A 19,736-nucleotide genomic window follows, 5' to 3' on the forward strand; every position below is an offset into this window, starting at 1 on the left:
TAAAAATTTAGGATTATTTTGTCTTCCTGTTGAATTGCCCCTTTTAGCTTTAGGAAATGCTACCCTTTATTTGTGATACACTTCTTGCCTTAAAGGTAACTTTGATATTAATATAACCACACAAGTTTTTTTTAGGTTACTGTTTGCATGCTCTATCATGTCCATTCTTTTGCTTTCAATCTGTGTACTTATATTTAAAGCATAACAACATGTACTTGACTTGTTTTTTAAAATCCAGTCTGAAAATCTTTGCCTTTTATTTGGGATTGTTTAGTCCATTTATACTTCATGTAATTACTCCTATAACTAATTTTTTAAAAAGATTTTATTTATTTATTTGACAGGCAGAGATCACAGGTAGGCAGAGAGGCAGGCAGAGAGAGAGGAAGGGAAGCAGGCTCCTTGCTGAGCAGAGAGCCCAATTCGGGGCTCGAACCTAGGACCCTGGGATCAGGACCTGATCCGAAGGCAGAGGCTTTAACCCACTGAGCCACCCAGGTGCTCCTCATATAACTAATTTTAAGTTTACCATCTTGCTTGTACATTTTTCCTCTTATCCTTTCTTTCTCTTTTCCTTCTTTTCTGTTTTTTTATGTCATTATTTTATATTACTTAGTTTATTTGCTTTTCTTAAAATCAGGCTTATTGAGGAATAATTTCCATATAGTAAAATTCATAATTTTTACTATATAGTGTTATGAGTTTTGACAAATGTAACAAGTTATGAAACCACTATCACAAGGGACTTTGGAATTCCATCCCCCGCCAAATTTACTGTGCTTCTTTGCAACCACTACTTCCCCTTAGCATACTCTGGCAACCACTGGTTTCTTTTCTATCCCTCTAGTATTGCTTTTTATATGACATCATATAAGTAGAATCATATAGTATATGTCATTTTGAGTTTGTCTCTTGTTATTTAACATTATGCATTTCAGATTCTTTTTTTTTGTTGTATAAGTCATTTGTTCTTTTTTATTGCTGTGTAGTATTTCATTGCATGACCATACCAGTTTGTTTTTCCATTTACCAGGTGAAAGTTATTTGAATTGTTTCTACTTTTAAGCTGTTGTGGATAATGTATTTGACTTGTTACCAATTTCTGGTGACTTTGAATAATGTTATTATGAACATTGTGTGCAGGTTTTTTGTGTGAACATGTTTTCCTTTTTACTTGGTAAATACCTAGGAATCAGATTACTGTGCCATGTTAAAAGTATACATTTAAAGTAATAAGTAAGAGGGTGTACCTGGGTGACTTAGTTGGTTAAGCTTCTGCCTTCAGCTCAGGTCATGATCTCAGGGTCTTGGGATTGAGCCCCTCATCAGGCTCCCTGCTCAGCAGAGTGTATCCTTCTTCCTCTCTCATTCTCTCTCTCTCTGATCTTCCTCCCCACTTGTCCATTGTCTCTCTCCCTCCCTCCCTAAAAAAAAAAGAAAAAAAAAAGAAACAAAGAAAAAAAAAGTGATGATAAGTAAGAAATTGAACATTCATTTCTGAAGTAGTCATACCATTTTTTTTGATTACCACCAATAAAGTATTATTGAATGATTTCACATCTTCATTAGCCTTTGGTATTGTCAAGTTTTTTGTTTGCCATTCCAATAGATGTGTAGTGGAGTTTCATGGTGATTTCAATTCACATTTTCTTAAGGATTGCTGATGCAGAGTATCTTTTTATGTGCTTATTTGTAATCCATGTCTGTTTTGATAAGGTATCTGCTCAAATCTTTTAAGTTTTTTCCTGGATTATTTGTATTCTTCTTACTGAATTTTAAATATTTAGGACATGAGACCTTTATCTGATATGTTTTTCAAATATTTTTCTTCCAATTTGTCATTTATCTTTTCATTTTATTATCATGGTCTTTGGGAGAGCTGACATTTTTAATTTTGATTGGAAAATATATCAATTTTTTCTTCTATAGTTCATGAAATATTGACTGAGAAATCTGAGACATTTGCATGATCTAAGGACACAAAGACTTTATCCCGCATTTTATTGTAATTGTTTTATAGTTTAGATTTTCCATATATCTATGATTCATTTGACTTAGTTTTTTGGTATGGTCTGTGTCATGGATTGACGTTTTGTTTTGTCTTGTTTTTCAAATGGATATCCAACTTTTCCACCCTATTTGTGGAAAATATCATTGATTCTTTATTGAATTGCCTTTGCAATTTTGTTGAAAATCAATTGGTTACATATGTGAGGGTCTATTTTTATACTTCTTGGCTTCATTGAGTTACATGTTTATCCTTTCACCAAAATTATAGTCTCGATTATTTGGTTATTTACAATAAATCTTGAAACTGTATAGGAAGAGTCCTCCAACTTTGTTCTTTACGATTTTGTTTTTGTTGTACTAGCTTCTCTGCCATTCCATGTGAATTTTCTACTTTTTTTAAAAGCTTGGGTCATTGATCTGAAGTCTTTCTTATTTTCTAAAATAAGCATTAGTGCTAAAAATTTGCCTCTAAGGACAGCTTTATCTGCATCCCAGTGGTTTTGATATATTGTATTTTCACTTTCATTCAGTTGAAATTTTTTCTGATTTTCTGGCAAGATCTTCTTCAACCCATTGTTTATTTAGAAGAGTTTTTTTTTTATCAAATTTCCAAATAGAATATGTTTTCAAAATCTTTTTTTGTACTTTTCTTCTGTTTCATATTATTTAAAATCCTTCAAGTGTATTTTGATTGTTTTATGCCCCAGAATATCATTTCTCTTGGCAGATGTTTCATATTTTCTTGAAATGGATGACTAATCTACTATGGTGGGTGGTGTGTTCTATGAATATTAATTAGGTCAAATTGGTTGATAACCTTCAAGTCTTCTAATTTCTTATTGATTTTTGCTCTAATGTTTTGTAGATTACAGAGAAAAATATTGACATTATCAGCCATAATTTTGGGTATAACTGTATTTTTTTCAATTCCATCAGATTTTGCTTACTGTATTCTGAAGATTATTTTGTACATGTACATTTATCAGTTTTGTATATTCTTGGTGAAATGAGCACTTTATCATATTTTTTTTCCTTTTCCCAGGAAATACTCCTATTCTAAAGTCCAATTTTCTAATATTAAAATTGACATTCCAACTTTCTTTTTAAAAAATTTTTATTTCAAACATTTAAATATAATCAACATATAGTGTTATATTAATTTCAGGTGTACAATAAAATGGTTCAACAACTCTATATACTACTTAGGGCTTATCACAAGTGTACTCTTAATTTCCTTCACCTATTTCACCTATTCCCTCACCAGCCTCTCGTCTAGCAACTTCCAGTTTGTCCTCTCTAGTTAAAAGTCTGGTTTTTTTTGTCCATCTCTTTTTTTTCTTTGTTTTGTTTCTTAAATTCCACGTATCAGTGAAATCATAAGTTTATCTTTCTCTGACTGACCTATTTAGCTTAACGTTATACCCTCTAGATCCATCCATGTTGTTGCAAATGGTAAGATTTCTTTCTTTTTTATAGCTCAGTAATATCTCAGTGTGTGTGTATATGTGTATGTGTGTATGTATATCTTCTTCATCCATTCGCCTGTGGATGTACACTTGAATTGCTTGCATATCTTAGCTGTTGTAAATGTTCTTTTACATTGTGTAATGCTGCACCAAAATAAAAAGCACAGCAAAGGAAGCCATCAACAAAACAAAAAGACCATCTACAAACCAGAGAAGATATTTTTAAATGATATATCCAATAAAGGGTTAATAGCCAAAATATATAAAGAACTTATACAACTCAACACCAAAAAACCCCCACCACATTTAATTAAAAATGATCAGAAGACATGAATAGACATTTTTCTAAAGGCACATAGATGGCCAACAGACACGTGAAAAGATGCTCAACATCACTCATCATTGGGGAAATGCAAATCAAAACCACGATGAGATATCACCTCACTGTCAGAATGAGTAAAATCTAATTGTTGCATTTGGAACATTGTCCTGATGCAACTATTAAATTCTATGATAAGTTGTGTGTGTGTAAATGTATTTATTTAAGGGGGGGTAAGCTGCACACATGTACTAGCGACAGGAATTTTAAAAAATGCTTTAGTTGATGCTTGCATTTGGAAATATGCTTCAGGGGTTTAATAGTTTTCTCATGTTTCATGGTATTTGAAACCACCTGCCTTCATATTTTTTGAGAAGAGCTAAGGGGAGAATAACATCTAAGGGCCTTTGGTCTTGAAAGTAAACTATGTGTTAAACTTGAGAATTGTCAAAGTACAATTGTTTACAAAATTAAGACTTGTTTCTTATACAAATATTATAGTGGACAGGTGTCAAGGATTTCTTAACTCATTATTGGGAGAACCATGAAGACATAAAGATGGTTCATGGGAGAATTTGAAATACCTACTAGACAGTTATGCAGTGAAAGAAAAGTTGAAATGAATTTGCTAACATATACAAACTAGTTAATGTCCTACAGGGTAAGGGAACCCTAACCATCAGACTTACCTGAATTCCAGAGAGAAATCTAAAGTTAAAGCTTAATTTTACAAAATCTAGTCCCTAATCATGAGTAAATAGCAGTTCAAACAAAAGCAAAATCCCCTTATTTAGTTAAATAATCCTTAGAGCCATTAGTGCTTTCAAGTGACATAAAAATGGTATGCAGTCATGCTTTTGCCTTATTTCTAAATATCACATTTTTCTTAACAGAATTTTATTAATGCGAAGCAAACTTCTCAGAAATATTAAGTTTATATACAAAAGAGCAGAAGATGTAGTGTGACTATAAACATTAAGAGATAATTTTGAGACTTTTTTTCTCCTATATTCCTTGCTTAACAACTTCAGCTGGCCTTGTTGGAAGTGACTTTGGATTAGAGAAATAGAATATATTATTTATTTTTTTTTTAAAGATTTTATTTATTTATTTGACAGAGAGAGATCACAAGTAGGCAGAGAGGCAGGCAGAGAGAGAGAGAGAGGAGGAAGCAGGCTCTCCACTGAGCAGAGAGCCTGATGCGGGACTCAATCCCAGGACCCTGAGATTATGACCTGAGCCGAAGGCAGAGACTTAACCCACTGAGCCACCCAGGCGCCCTACAATATTATTTATTTTTTGTTAAACTTTCATATTGTGTAAGCCTTGAAAAAGAAATATTTCTTTTTTCTCAATTTTAAACATACAATTTAAACCATTTTCACAAATGCTTAGATTTGTGTAATCTTCACCACTACCAAGACAGAATATTTCCATCACTCCAAAGAGTTACCTTGTGCCCTTTGCAAGGTAATGCATCTCCATATCAAAGCAAACAGTGAATTCCTTCACCATATGTGAATTTGCTTTTTCTAGAATTCATGTAAACATGCATTATATTTTGTGTTTTCTTTTTTCACACAGCATTAGGTTTTTGAGATGGCTATGTATTTTGGTAGTTTGTTCTTTAATAATATTGCTGAGAAGTGTTCTATTAAATGAATAATATACCACAATGTTTTTCCAATCTCCTGTTGATGGATACCTGAATTTTTTGTAGTTTTTGGCTAAAATGAGTAACATTTTAATGATCATTTTGCACAAAGCTTAATGTGGATATATGTTTCCAGCTTGAATAAATGCTGGGTGGTGCATTGCTGAGTTATAGGGTAGATAGAGCTTTTTAAGAAATTACCTGCCAAACAACAATGAGATTATTATGAGGGTTCTGATAATATTATGTCGTGGGTCAGCAATGTTTTTCTATAAGGGATATCAAGTAAATATCCTAGCTTTGTGGGCCATACAGTCTCTGTTGTAATTACTCAGTTCGCTGTCGCAGAGAGGAAGCATGCATAGAAAATACATGAATAAATGGGCATGGCTCTGTTCTAATAGAGATTTATTTAAAAAGGCAACACATGGATTTAATGCATGGGTCATATTTTTCCACTCTTGCTCTGCATCATCTCCAACATTTAGTATCACCACTATTTTTCATTTTAGTTATGTGGATAGATGTGATTTTAAAAATTTTGGGTTTCCCTGATGACTAATGATGTTGAGCATGAAATCTTATGCTTACTGAACATTTATACATCTTTCTTTCTGAAATCTCAGTTCCAATTTGTTTCTCATTTTTATCTTCTCATTATTGGGGAGCAGACAAGTCCTTTCTTAAATGTATATTTGTAAATATTTTCTTTCACCATGGCCTAGGTGTTTATTTTCTTAATGGTAGGTCTTCCTGAACAATGTTTTATTTTTGCAAAAGTTCAAATTATAAGTTATCTTAAAAAATCCTTAGTGTTTTCACTTTTCTCTTTATGAAATCTTAGCTTACTTATGATTATGAAGATATTCTCCAATGAGTTTTTTTCTAGACATTTCATAGCTTTGGATTTTACCTGTAGTTCTGTAATCCAGCAAAAGAACTGATTAGAGAAGACATCCTTGCCTCATCTCTGAACTTAGAGGGAAACACTGTCTCTCATTATAATATATGACATTAGCTATTTTTTTTAAAGATTTTATTTATTTATTTGACAGAGAGACAGAGATCACAGGAGGCAGAGCAGCTATCAGAGAGAGAGAGAGAGAAGGGGAAGCAGGCTTCCTAGTGAGCAGGGAGCCCGATGCGGGGCTCGATCCTAGGACCCTGAGATCATGACCTGAGCCGAAGGCAGAGGCTTTAACCCACTGAGCCACCCAGGCGCCCCCATAGCTATTTTTTTAAGATGCCATTTACTGAGGGTGCTGGGTGGCATAGTCCATTAAGTGTCTTCCTTTGGTTCAGGTCATGATCCAGAGTCCAGGGATCGGGCCCCACATTGGGCTCCCTCTTCAGCCAGGAGTCTGCTTTTCCCCTTGCCCTTCACCCTGCTCTTGCTTTCTCTCTTGCTCTCTCTCTCACTCTCTTTCTCAAATAATAAATAAAATCTTTTAAAAATGCCACTTACTGGAGGAAATTCCATCCTATTCCTATTGTTGATAGTTGTGGGGTTTTTAAATATATTTTTACAATCCTATTTCCTTTTTTAAAATTTAAGTTCAATTAAACAACATATAGTGTATTATTAGTTTCAGAGGTAGAGCTCAGTGATTCATCAGTCTTTTATAAAACCCAGTGCTCATTACATCATGTGCCCTCCTTAATGTCCATCACGCAGTTACCCCATTCCTCCAGCATCCTCACCTTCAGCCACCCTCGGTTTGTTTCGTATGAATAAGAGTCTCTTAAAACTTTTTTTTTTTTTTTTGTCATAGAGAGAGAAGCGAGAGTGAGCACAGGCAGACAGAGTGGCAGGCAGAGGCAGAGGGAGAAGCAGGCTCGCTGCCAAGCAAGGAGCCCGATGCGGGACTCGATCCCAGGACGCTGGGATCATGACCCGAGCCGAAGGCAGCTGCTTAACCAACTGAGCCACCCAGGCGTCCCTGATTAAGAGTCTCTTATGGGGGCGCCTGGGTGGCTCAGTGGGTTAAGCCACTGCCTTCGGCTCAGGTCATGATCTCAGGGTCCTGGGATCGAGTCCCGCATCAGGCTCTCTGTTCAGCAGGGAGCCTGTTTCCCTCTCTCTCTCTCTGCCTGCCTCTGTGATCTCTCTCTGTCAAATAAATAAATAAAAATCTTAAAAAAAAAAAAGAGTCTCTTATGGTTTGTCTCCCTCACTGATTTCATCTTCTTTTATTTTTCCCATCCCTTCCCTTATGATCCTCTGTTTTTTTTCTCAAATTCTACTTATGAGTAAAATCATATAATTGTCTTTCTCTGATCAGTTTATTTCGCTCAACATACAACTCTCTTGTTCCATCCACATCATTGCAAATGGCAAGATTTTGGTTTTTTGATGGCTGAGGAATATTCTATTGTGTACATATATATACGTATATATACACCACATCTTCTTTATCCATTCCTTTGTCAGTGGACATCTGGGCTCTTTCCATAGTTTGGCTATTGTGGACATTGCTGCTGTAAACGTTGGGGTACAGGTGCTCCTTCAGATCACTACATTTGTATCTTTAGGATAAATACTCAGTAGTACAATTTCTGTGTTGTAGGGTAGTTCTGTTTTCAACTTTTTGAGCAACCTCCATACTGTTTTCCAGAGTGGCTGCACCAGCTTGCATTCCCACCAACTGTATAAGAGGCTTCCCCTTTCCTTGCATCCTCGTCAACATCTGTCATTTCTTGACTTATTAATTTTAGCCATTCTGATTGGCGTGAGGTGGTATATCATTGTGGTTTTGATTTGTATTTCCCTGATGCAGAGTGATGTTGAATATCTTTTTATATGTCTGTTGGCCATTTGTATGTCTTTTTTGGAGAAATACCTGTTCATGGCTTCTGCCCATTTCTTGATTGGATTATTTGTTCTTTGGGTGTTGAGTTTGGTAAGTTCTTTGTAGATTTTAGTGACTAACCCTTTATCTGATATGTCATTTGCAAATATCTTTTCCCATTTTGTTGGTTGTCTTTTGGTTTTGTTGACTGTTGCCTTTCCTGTGTAAAAGCTTTTTATCTCGATGAAGTCCCAAGAGTTCATTTTTGCCTTTGTTTCCCTTGTCTTTGGAGACAAGTCTAGCAAGAAGTTGCTGCAGCTGAGGTCACAGAGGTTGCTGCCTGTGTTCTCCTTTAGAATTTTGATGGATTCCTGTCTCACCTTTAGGTCTTTCAACCATTTTGAGTCTTTTTTTTTTTGTGTACGGTGTAATTAAAATGGTCCAGTTTCATTCTCTTGCATGTGGCTGTCTTTTTTCTGTTGGATATTCTTTCCTGCTTTGTTGAAAATTAGTTGACCATAAAGTTGAGGGTCCATTTCTGGGCTCTCTACTGTGTTCCACTGGTCTATGTGTCTGTTTTTGTGCCAGTACGATACTGTCTTGATGATTACAGCTTTGTAATAGGACTTGAAATCCAGAATTGTGATGCCACCAGCTTTGGTTTTCTTTTTCAACATTCCTTGGTCTATTCAGGGTCTTTTCTGGTTCCATACACATTTTAGGATTATTTGTTCTAGCTCGTTAAAAATGTCATTGGTATTTTGATATAGATTGCATTGAATGCATAGATTCCTCTAGGTAGCATAGACATTTTCACAATATTTATTTTTTCAATCCATGAGCATGGAATATTTTTCCATCTCTTGGTGTCTTCCTCAATTTCTTTCATGAGTGTTTGATAGTTTTTTGAGTATAGATCCTTTGCCTCTTTGGTTAGGTTTATTTTTAGTATCTTATGGGTTTTGGTGCAACTGTAAATGGGACCGACTTACTAATTTCTCTTTCTTCTGTCTCATTGTCACTGTATAGAAATGCAACTTATTCTGTTCATTGATTTTATATCCTTCCATGTTGCTGAATTCCTATATGAGTTCTAGCAATTTTGGGGTAAAGTCTTTTGCATTTTCCACAGAGTATCATGACATCTGTTAAGAGTGAGAGTTTGACTTCTTGTTTGCTGACTCAGATGCCTTTCTTTTTGTTGTCTGATTGCTGAGGCTAGGACTTCTAGTACTATGTTGAACAACAGTAGTGAGAGGTGGACATCACTGTCATGTTCTTGACCTTAGGGGAAAAGCTCTCAGTTTTTTCCTGTTGAGAATGGTATTTGCTATGGGCTTCTTGTGTATGGCTTTTATGATATTGAGGTATGCACCTTCTATCCCTACACTCTGAAGAGTTTTAATCAAGAAAGGATGCTATACTTTCTCAAATGCTTTCTCTACATTTATTGAGAAAATCATATGGTTCTTGTCCTTTTATTAATGTAGGGTATCACATTGATTAATTTGCAGATGTTGAACCACCCTTGCAGCCCAGGAATAAATGGTGAATAATCCTTTTAATGTATTGTTGAATCCTATTGTTTAATATCTTGGTGAGAATTTTTGCATCGATGTTTACCAGGGATATTGGTCTATAATTCTTTTTGGTGGGGTCTTTTTCTAGTTTTGGGATCAACATAATGCAGGCCTCACAGAAAGACTTTGAAAGTTTTCCTTACATTTCTATTTTTTTGAAAGAGCTTCAGAAAAAAGAGGTATTCATTTTTAGACATTTGCTAGAATTCCCCTGGGATGTTATCCAGCCCTGGACTCTTGTTTTTTGTTTTTGTTGTTGTTGTTGTTGCTTTGATTTTTGATTACTGATTTAATTTCCTTGTTGATTATGGGTCTGTTTAGGTTTCTCTTTCCTCCTGGTTCACTTTTGGTAGTTTATATATCTCTAGGAATGCATCCATTTCTTCCAGATTGCCCAATTTGTTGGCATATAGCTGCTCATAATATGTTCTTATAATTGTTTGTATTTCTTCAGTGTTGGTTGTGATCTCTCCTCTTTCATTCATGATTATATTTATTTGGGTCCTTTCTCTATGCTTTTCAATGAGCCTGACCAGGGGTTCATCCATCTTATTACTTCGTTCAAAGAACCTCCTAGTTTCATTAATCTGTTCTGTTCTTGTGGTTTCTATTTCATTGATTTCTGCTCTAATCTTTATTAATTCTCTCCTGCTGGGTTTAGGCTTTATTTGCTGTTCTTTCTCCATCTCCTTTAGGTGTAAGGTTAGGTTGTGTATTTGAGACCCATCTTATTTCTTGTTTTTGTTGTTGTTGTTTTTGGTTTTGTTTTAGCTTGTCTTATTTCTTGAAAAAGGCTTGTGTCGCTGTATACTTCCTTCTTTTTTTTAATTTTTAAATTTATTTTCAGCGTAACAGTATTCATTGTTTTTGCACCACACCCAGTGTTCCATGCAATACGTGCCCTCTCCAATACCCACCACCTGGTTCCCCCAACCTCCCATCCCCCGCCCCTTCAAACCCCTCAGATTGTTTTTCAGAGTCCATAGTTTCTCATGGTTCACCTCCCCTTCCAATTTCCCTATACTTCCTTCTTGGGACTGCCTTAGCTGCATCCCAAAGATTTTGAACAGTTGTTTCATTTTCATTTGTTTCCATGAATTTTTAAAACTCTTCTTTAATTTCCTGGTTGATGCATTCATTCTTTAGTAGGATGCTCTTTAGCCTCCATGTATTTGATTTTTTCCCCCTAATTTCCTCTTGTGATTGTTCAACTTTCAAAGCATTATGGTCTGAAAATATGCAAGGAATGATCCCAGTCTTTTGGTACCAGTTGTGACCTGGTGTGTGATCTATTTTGGAGAATGTTCCATGTGCCCTTGAGAATAATGTGTATACTGTTGTTTTAGGATGGAATGCTCTGAAGATATCTGTGAAGTCTGTCTGGTCCACTGTGTCATTCAAAGCCCTTGTTTCCTTATTGATCTTCTGCTTAGATGATCTATCCATTGCAGTGAGTGGGGTCTTAAAGTCCCCTACTATTACTTTATTCTTATCAACATCTTTCTTTAATTTTGTTATTAATTGTTTTATATAATTGGCTGCTCCCATGTTAGGGGAGTAAGTATTAATAATTGTTGGATCTTGTTGGATAGACCCTTTAATTATGATATAGTGTCCTTCCTTTTATTACAGTCTTTTGTTTAAAATCTAATGTGTCTGATATAAGGATTGCCACCCTGACTTTCTTTTGATGTTTATTAGCATGATAAATGGATTTCCACCCCCTCACTTTCAATCTGGAGGTGTCTCTGGAACTAAAATGAGTCTCTTACGGACAACAAATCAATGGATCATAGTTTTTTATGCAGTATAATACCTTATGTCCTTTGATTGGGGCACTTAGCTCATTTACATTCAGAGTGACTATTGAAAGATATGAATTTAGTGCCATTGTATTTCCTGTTAGGTGACTGTTTCTATAATTGTCTCTGTTCTTTTCTGGTCTATGTTACTTTTGGGGTCTCTCTTGGCTTAAAGGACCTACTTTAATATTTCTTGTAGGGCTAGTTTAGTGATCACAAATTCTTTTAGTTTCTGTTTGTCCGGGAAGCTTTTTCTCTCCTTCTATTATGAATGACAACCTTGCTGAATAAAGTATTCTTGGCTTCATATTTTTCTTCTTTAGCACCCTGAATATATCATGCCAGTCCTTTCTAGCCTGCCAGGTCTCTGTGGATAGGTATGCTGCCAGTCTAATGTTTCTGCCCTTGCAGGTTATGGATCTCTTGTCCCAAGATGCTTTCAAGATTTTCTCCTTGTCTCTGAGATTTGCAAGCTTTACTATTATATGTCTAAGGTTTTGACCTATGTTTATTGATTTTGAGAGGCATTTTCTGAGTCTCCTGGATTGATGCTGTTTCCTTCCCCAGATTAGGGAGGGTGTCAGCTATGATTTGCTCCAGTATTCCTTCTGCACCACCCCCCTTCCTCTTCTCCTGGGATGCCCATTATTCTAATATCGTTTCACTTTATGTTATCACTTATCCGTAGTTGTTTATCTCTCTTTTTCTCAGCTTTATTCTCCATCATTTAGTCTTCTATATTGTTAATTCTCTCTTCTGCCTCATTTATCCTAGCAGTTAGAGCCTCCATTTTTTATTGCATCTCATTAATAGCCTTTTTTATTTTGGTTTGATTAGATTTTAGTTCTTTTATTTCTTCAGAAAGGGATTCTCTAGTGTCTTCTGTGCTTTTTTTCAAGCCCATCTAGTTTTTTTATAACTGTTATTTTGAACTCTAATTCTGACATGTTACGTATATCCATACTGATTAGGTCCCTGGCAGTCAGTACTGCCGCTTTTTCTCTTTTTTTGAGGTAAGTTTTTCCATCTTGCCATTCTATCCAGAGAAGAACAGATGAATGAGAGAACAAAACACTAAAGTGGCAACAGTGACCCCAAAGAAATATACACTAAACAAATCAGGAAAGATCCAAAACAGAAAAAAATTTTTGAAAAGGGAGAGAATATAATCAGACAACTGAGCAGAATGGACCAATAGACTGAATCCTGTGTGTATGTTGCTCTGTTTTTTGAAAAAAACTAGACCCCAAAATTGTAAAGAAAGGAAACTTACATATGTATAAAAATAAAGTTAAATACAATGAAAGAATAAAATATAACTGTAAAAATGAAAATTATGAGAAAAAACATGAACAGGTGAAGAGAACATATATAATATATAATTATATAATTATAAATATATATAATATAAAATAATATATATATATATTTTTATATATAATATAAAATATATAATACACTATATCCTGTGTATATTTTGGTCTGTTTTTTTAGAAGAAACTGCATCCCAAAATTGTAAAGAAAGGAAAACAAAAATAAAATTAAATACAATGAAAGTATAGAATGTAACTGTAAAATGAAAATTTAAAAAGATTTTTTAAAAAGTTGATAAAATAAGAAATTGGGTGAAAAAGAGAAAAAATTAAAATTAAAAGACTAAAGAATTGGTGAGGGGGGACATGAATTCTATACACTATTTTCCCCTAGTGCTGGAGGTTTGCAGTTCTTTATGATTGGTAAATTTGGTCTTAGCTGGATGTTCTTGCTGATCTTCTGGGGGAGGGGCCTGTTGCACTGATTCTCAGGAGTCTACACTGGATGGAATTGCACCAGGCTAATTAAGCAGCTCTGGATTGCTCTACATGGCTTTTGTTCCTTTAAGGCTTTATATGCAGTTTTAGAGAATTTGAATGAAAATGGTGGCCTCCTGGCCTCCCAATCTTGAGCCCTGGAGCCAAAAGTTCGGGGACCCTTCTCCTCGGTGTGCCCTTAGGGAAGAGCAGTCAATCACTCTTGTCTCCCTGGTCTCCATCCACACTCTGTGCTCACCTAGCCTGTGACCAAGCATTTCTCTCTCAGGCATGTGACCCAGCTTCATGTCTCCAAACCTTGAGGACTCCTGCACATACCAGTTCTGCTCCTCACAGGGGATAGGACGGAGTGTCTTGCTATGGTTCTGCCACTTGCTGGGACCCTGCTCAGAGACCAGTCACCTGACTGTGCTGGGGTTCCTGGTTTATGGCAACCCCAAGCTGAAATTCCACTCCTGGACTTGCTGATTACAGCTGGCTTTCCTGCTCCAATGCCTGGGAACTATGTTGCACCCCTGTTCTTTCTCTGACCCCAGGGATCCTGAGACCACACTGTCCCACCTAGGATTCCGCCCCGGTTTGCAATTTGAATACCTTTCAGGCAGGGGCATCCCTCACCAGAGCAGACCTCTAAAATCCGATTTTGTGCTCCATTGCTATATCAATTTCTGATAGCGAGCTGACAGAACCCCCTCCCCACCCCCCATGAATTATCTTCCAATATATCACCTCAGATTCACTCCTTTGCACCTCCTACCTTGCAGAAAGTGGTAGGTTTTCTGTAGAATTTCTGTGGAATTCCAGCAATTCTTTACATAGATCTCTGGTTGAGTACACAGGTATTCAGAATGATTTGATAGCTATCTAGCTGAATTCCTGGGACCAGACAAAACTAACGTCTCCTACTCCTCTGCCATCTTGAAAGGTACAAAAAATATGTATATTCTTAAGCAGAAATAATTTTGACAGAGGAATAGTGCTCCTTCTGTTTTCTGAACACCCTACCCAAAGGCAAAGATTGGAAGGGCAATTATGGTTGTAATTTCTATTGAATAAGAAATAAGTTACATGAACCAAGTAATATAATGCATATATGAATGTAGTTGCTACCAATAAAGGCAAGGTTATGCCTATTCTGGCCATCAGAGAACTGAAATCCTGAAGATGGTCATCTGAAGAAGAGCATAATAGAACCAGTGTAGTTGGGAATAATTTCTATGTCTTTCAATCCCTGGCTGAATCATTTGAATTCTCAACCCAGATTTTATGCCTAAGAGTGAGCATTAATTCTAAAAAACAGGGTTGATATAAAGCCAGATGAATAACTAATGCCTGGTTTAGATCTGCTTAAGTAATTTCAACCTAAGATTTGTATTGGGGTATCATTGAGTGAACAGAAGCTGAAACAAAGTTGACCTTTAGAGCTTCAGAGGGACTTAATGAGTTCAGAAGTAGTGTAGTGGGGTTTTTTTTTTTGTTGTTGTTGTTGTTGTTTTTTCAGTGATTGGTAAGAAAGTTACTGTGTGTAATAGAAACCTTGTATTTTTTTTTAAGATTTTATTTATTTATTTGACAGAGAGAGATCACAAGTAGATGGAGAGGCAGGCAGAGAGAGAGAGGGAAGCAGGATCTCTGCCAAGCAGAGAACCCGATGCGGGACTCGATCCCAGGACCCTGAGATCATGACCTGAGCCAAAGGCAGCGGCTTAACCCACTGAGCCACCCAGGTGCCCAAAACCTTGTATTAAAGAGATTGAATGACATTAGAGTTACTGACACATTGCCTTCAACATTATAAAAGTGCTGTTATTTCTGAATATAAGGGCTACTAAATCTTGATATGCCTTAAAAGACATTTGTCTCACAAAATGGAAATGGGAGAAATAGAACCCTTTTAAGGCAAATGAAAGGAAAATCACCCCTAAAATATTGGTTAATAGGTTGTCATATAGGTTCAAACCCTCAGATAATCAAAATAACTTAAAAGCAGTAAAAGTCTCTGGTATCTATTTTGTGATGTTTTTGCACTTTGAAAATAAGGTCTTTGACCTAGGAACTTGTAGTGAGAATTGGTGTAGTGACTTCTTCCAATCAGTTCTCATACCTATTACTTAATATTTCTGCCCCAATACAGTATCCACTCTGAAGAACTATGGATTGAGGGGTTTGATTCACCTAGGGAAAATGAAACAATATGGGTTTTGCTAATCAAATTCATAGGAGGCTGCTTTTATCTATCAGAATATCAGTTGTTGTTATTTTATGATATAAAGCATTTCTGGCACAAGTAGAGATTACCTGACTTCTAAATGTTGAGGTTCATTTATTCTGAGATATTTTTGTCAAATCATAAAAAGGATATTACTAACTTTATTTACAAAAAAAAAATGCTAAACAAAATGTGAGAAAGAGAAGGCAATAATATGTATTTTAATGTATCAGAAGCAAAGGGATTTTATCCCAGAAAAGCAATCCAGATTCAACATTAGGAAGCTTTTTCTGTGGTATGTTGTATAAATAAGTCATATAAAAAATCACAATCATCTCAACAGATACCAAAAGAACATTTAAAAAAAATCAAAATCTTTCATAGTCCCTAAAATAATAGGGCTAGATAGTCACTTCCTTAACGTTTTAGACAATACATATTTCAAACCACCTGTAGGCATAATATTTAAAACAAAAGAGGAAAGGCATATTTATTCAAAGTAGACACAGTATCAGGGTGTCCTCTATCACTGTTGTTACTTAATATTGCACTGGAAGTTCTGATTAATGCAATAAAGAGGAAGCAGAAATAGATAAACTCTCATTATTTGCAATTATATTAGTAGACATCAAGAAATTTCATTAGAACTTCCAAAAACTGTAGAATTAATATGGCTTTATTAAGGAACTAGATATAAGAAAAAATGCAAATAATAAGGTTTTCAGGAGAAAATACCACAAGTTAATATCCCAAATGTTGTTAAGAGTTACCAAGATGGAGAGGCAGGCATAAAAGGCCTGAAGTACATGAAAGTATTCTTTCTATCTAAGGTAAATTCCAAGGAACAAGACCAAGGAACAAGAGGAAGCACTCGATGGCTGAGGAAGTAAAAAAAAAAATTCAAAATGCCTGTTAGTGTGTGAAGGATTTGATGCAATTCCAGACAAAACTTCAATGGGATATCTTGGAACTTCAGAAGTTATTTTAAAGTTCTTTCCAGATAAGGAGTATACTACTATTATGAAAAGTAAAGTGAAAAAACAAGTGTGAGAACTGAATGTGTAGTATAAACCAATTTATATAAAAATTGGTGGTAAGGAAATAGATACTATGTATGTTCTTATAAATATATACATGGACAATTTCTGGAAAAATATAATCAAAAGGAGTTAACAGTGGCCCTTGTTGAAGGGGACATAGTGCATGGTGAGGGGGAGGACTTTCTGTTTGTGTTATACCCTTCAATATCATTTGCATTATTTTTATGACCATGTTGTGCTGTTATAATTTCTAGAACTTCTTTATATCCATGTCTTAAACACAATCAGGGAATAATTCTCACTGAAAATATTTGTAGAAGTAAAACAACAAATATATGTTTGAAAGCCATCTGGTTAAGTATTGGTCCTAGAGTATTAAAGCATATTATAACATAAAATTATAAACACCTTTAAATTCTAGGAAAAGAAGACACTGTTGGTGACACAAAATATCCCAGAAATAAATTTGAATATAATATAAAATCAATACAAAGGATATGTCACTAATAAATGGAAAAATAAGAAGTTATTCAATCTGGAGCAATAGTTTAGCAGTTTGGGGGAAAATCATGTAGATTCTCACCTCATATCAAACATCAAAATAAATCCCAGATGGTTTGAGTTAAATATATAAAAACAAATCAAAATAGAAAAAATAGAAGTGAATATTTATCAAACTTTTGAAAGGAGACAACTGAAAAGCAATGGAAAAAATAGTAAATGTCTAGTTATGTGAACATCTGAAATTTCTTTCCTTGCCCAAAGAAGAACCATGACTACAAGGAAAAGACAAACATAAACCTGGAGTGGGGAAAAATCACAATTAATTTGATAGCACTGTTATAAATTTGGTAAAATACCAAGACTTAAATTGATGTTGATATTCAATTGAACCATGTATATGCTATGTTTTTTCCCTACACATATATACCAATAATAAGGTTAAATGCACAAATTAGGCACAGAGATTAATAACTAATAATAAAATAGAAAAATTGTAACAATGTATTATAATAAAAGTTATAGGAATGTCATCTCTTTTTCTTTCTCTCAGTATATCTTATTGTACAATACTTAACCCTTCTTGTGATGAGATGATAAAATACCTACATGGTGAGATGAAGTGAGATGACTGATGTAGGCATTATGATATGACAGTAGGTTACTATTGATCTTCTGATGTTACATCAGGAGGCAGATCATCTGCTTCCAGACACAGTTGACTGCGGGAACCTGAACCCAAGGAAAGTGAGACTGCGGATAAGTGGGGGGACTGCTGTACAAGGATCATAAGAGACTACTGCAAACAAGGAAAAGCCAGCAAATTAGACAACCAAGAAAAAAATGGATAAATTCCTGGGGACATACAAGACTGAGTCTTGAAGAAATAGAAAATGTGAACAGACCAATAATGAGTAAGGAGACTGAATCAGTGATCAAAAGCCTCTCAACAAAGAAAAACCCAGGACTAGATTGCTTCACTGATGAGTTTTGCCAAACACTTAAAGAGAATTAAGGCCAGTCCTCACTCTTCTGAAATGTTGAGGAGAAACGAATGTTCCCAAACTCATTTTACAAGGCCAGTATTATGCTGACACGAAAGCCAAGTAAATTCACTACAAAAAAAGAACATAATAGGCCAATATCTCTGATGAATTTAGATGCAAAAATTCTTAATAAAATACTAGCAAATTGAATTCAGCTACACTTTAGAAGGATCATACACTATGATCGAGTGGGATTTATCCCTGGGATCCAAGGATGGCTCAACATATGCAAATCAATAAATGTGATATATCACATTAGTAAAATGAATGATAAAAATCATATGACCACCTCAATAGAGGCAGAAAAAGTATTTGACATAATTCAACATCCTTTTATGATAAAAACTCATAACAAATTATGGAAGGAACATACCTCAACATAATAAAGGCCATTGTGACAAGTCTACATCATACTAAGTGGTGAGAATTTGAAAGCTTTTCCTTGAAGATCAGGAATAAGATGAGAATACTATCACCACTCCTATTCAGCATAGTACTGAAAGTCCAGCAAGAGTAACTAAGTAAGAAAAAAAAAAAGGCATCCAAGTGAGAACGGAATTAAGTAAAAATTGTCTCTGTTTTCAGATTGCATGATCTTACATATAGAAAACCCTAAAGATGTGACCTCAACAAATTCAGGAAAGTTGTATATACAAAATCAACGTATAAACATCAGTAGTGTTACTATACACTAACAATGAACTGTCTGAAAAAGAAATAAAGACAACAATCTCATAAGCACATCAAAAATAATAAAATACTTAGTTATACATTTAACAAAGAAGGATTAAATAAATGTAACCAAGAATCTGTACATGGAAAGTTATGAGACATAGATAAAAAATTGAGAGAGACATACTTAAAATGGAAAGATGTTCAGTGTTCATGAATCAGAAGAATTCTGTTAAAATGTGCATACTACCCAGAGCATCTATAGATTCAGTGCAATCCCTATCAAAAACCTCTGTCAAAATTCCGATGACATTTTTTTCATAGAAATAGAAAAAGATTCTAAAATAACATATGGGATCACAAAAGATTCTTATAGCCAAAGCAATCTTGAGAAAGAAGAACAAAGTTGAAGGCATCAACTTCCTGATTTCAACTTATATTACACATAGACCAGTGGAAGAGAATGAAGAGCCCAGAAATAAACCATGCATATATAATCAACTGTTTGAAAAAAGAGTCAAGAATATTTGATGGAGAACGGATAATCTTTTCAATAGAGTTGGAAAACTGGACATTCACATGCAAATGAATGAAATTTGACCCCAATTGCACACTACTAACAAAAATTAACTCAAAATGGATTAAAGACTTAAATATAAGACCTGAAACTATAAAACTCTTAGAAGAACATATTAGGTGAGGCAAACCTAGGATTCTCCTATTATTGTCCATCCCTAGGCTTGCCTCATCCCTCAAGCACAGCTAGATAAATATTAAGTCATTCTGAATACCCAAGAAATTGATCTGAGGAGTTAGAACAAGCTATATAACTAGAGG

The 19,736-nt window shown here is 35.0% G+C and overlaps 1 long non-coding RNA gene across 1 annotated transcript in view; it reads left to right on the plus strand.

The window, feature by feature from the left end:
* LOC125105011 (uncharacterized) overlaps positions 1-18,424 on the plus strand; it is a 34,300-nt gene extending 15,876 nt beyond the window's left edge. Inside the window, exon 3 of the long non-coding RNA XR_007128781.1 lies at positions 16,471-18,424. This is a non-coding gene — a long non-coding RNA (uncharacterized LOC125105011). The remainder of the gene's footprint in view (positions 1-16,470) is intronic.
* The last annotated feature ends 1,312 nt before the right edge of the window (positions 18,425-19,736 follow it).

Source organism: Lutra lutra, chromosome 7, assembly GCF_902655055.1.
Source record: "Lutra lutra chromosome 7, mLutLut1.2, whole genome shotgun sequence".
In the NCBI taxonomy this organism is placed as follows: domain Eukaryota; kingdom Metazoa; phylum Chordata; class Mammalia; order Carnivora; family Mustelidae; genus Lutra; species Lutra lutra.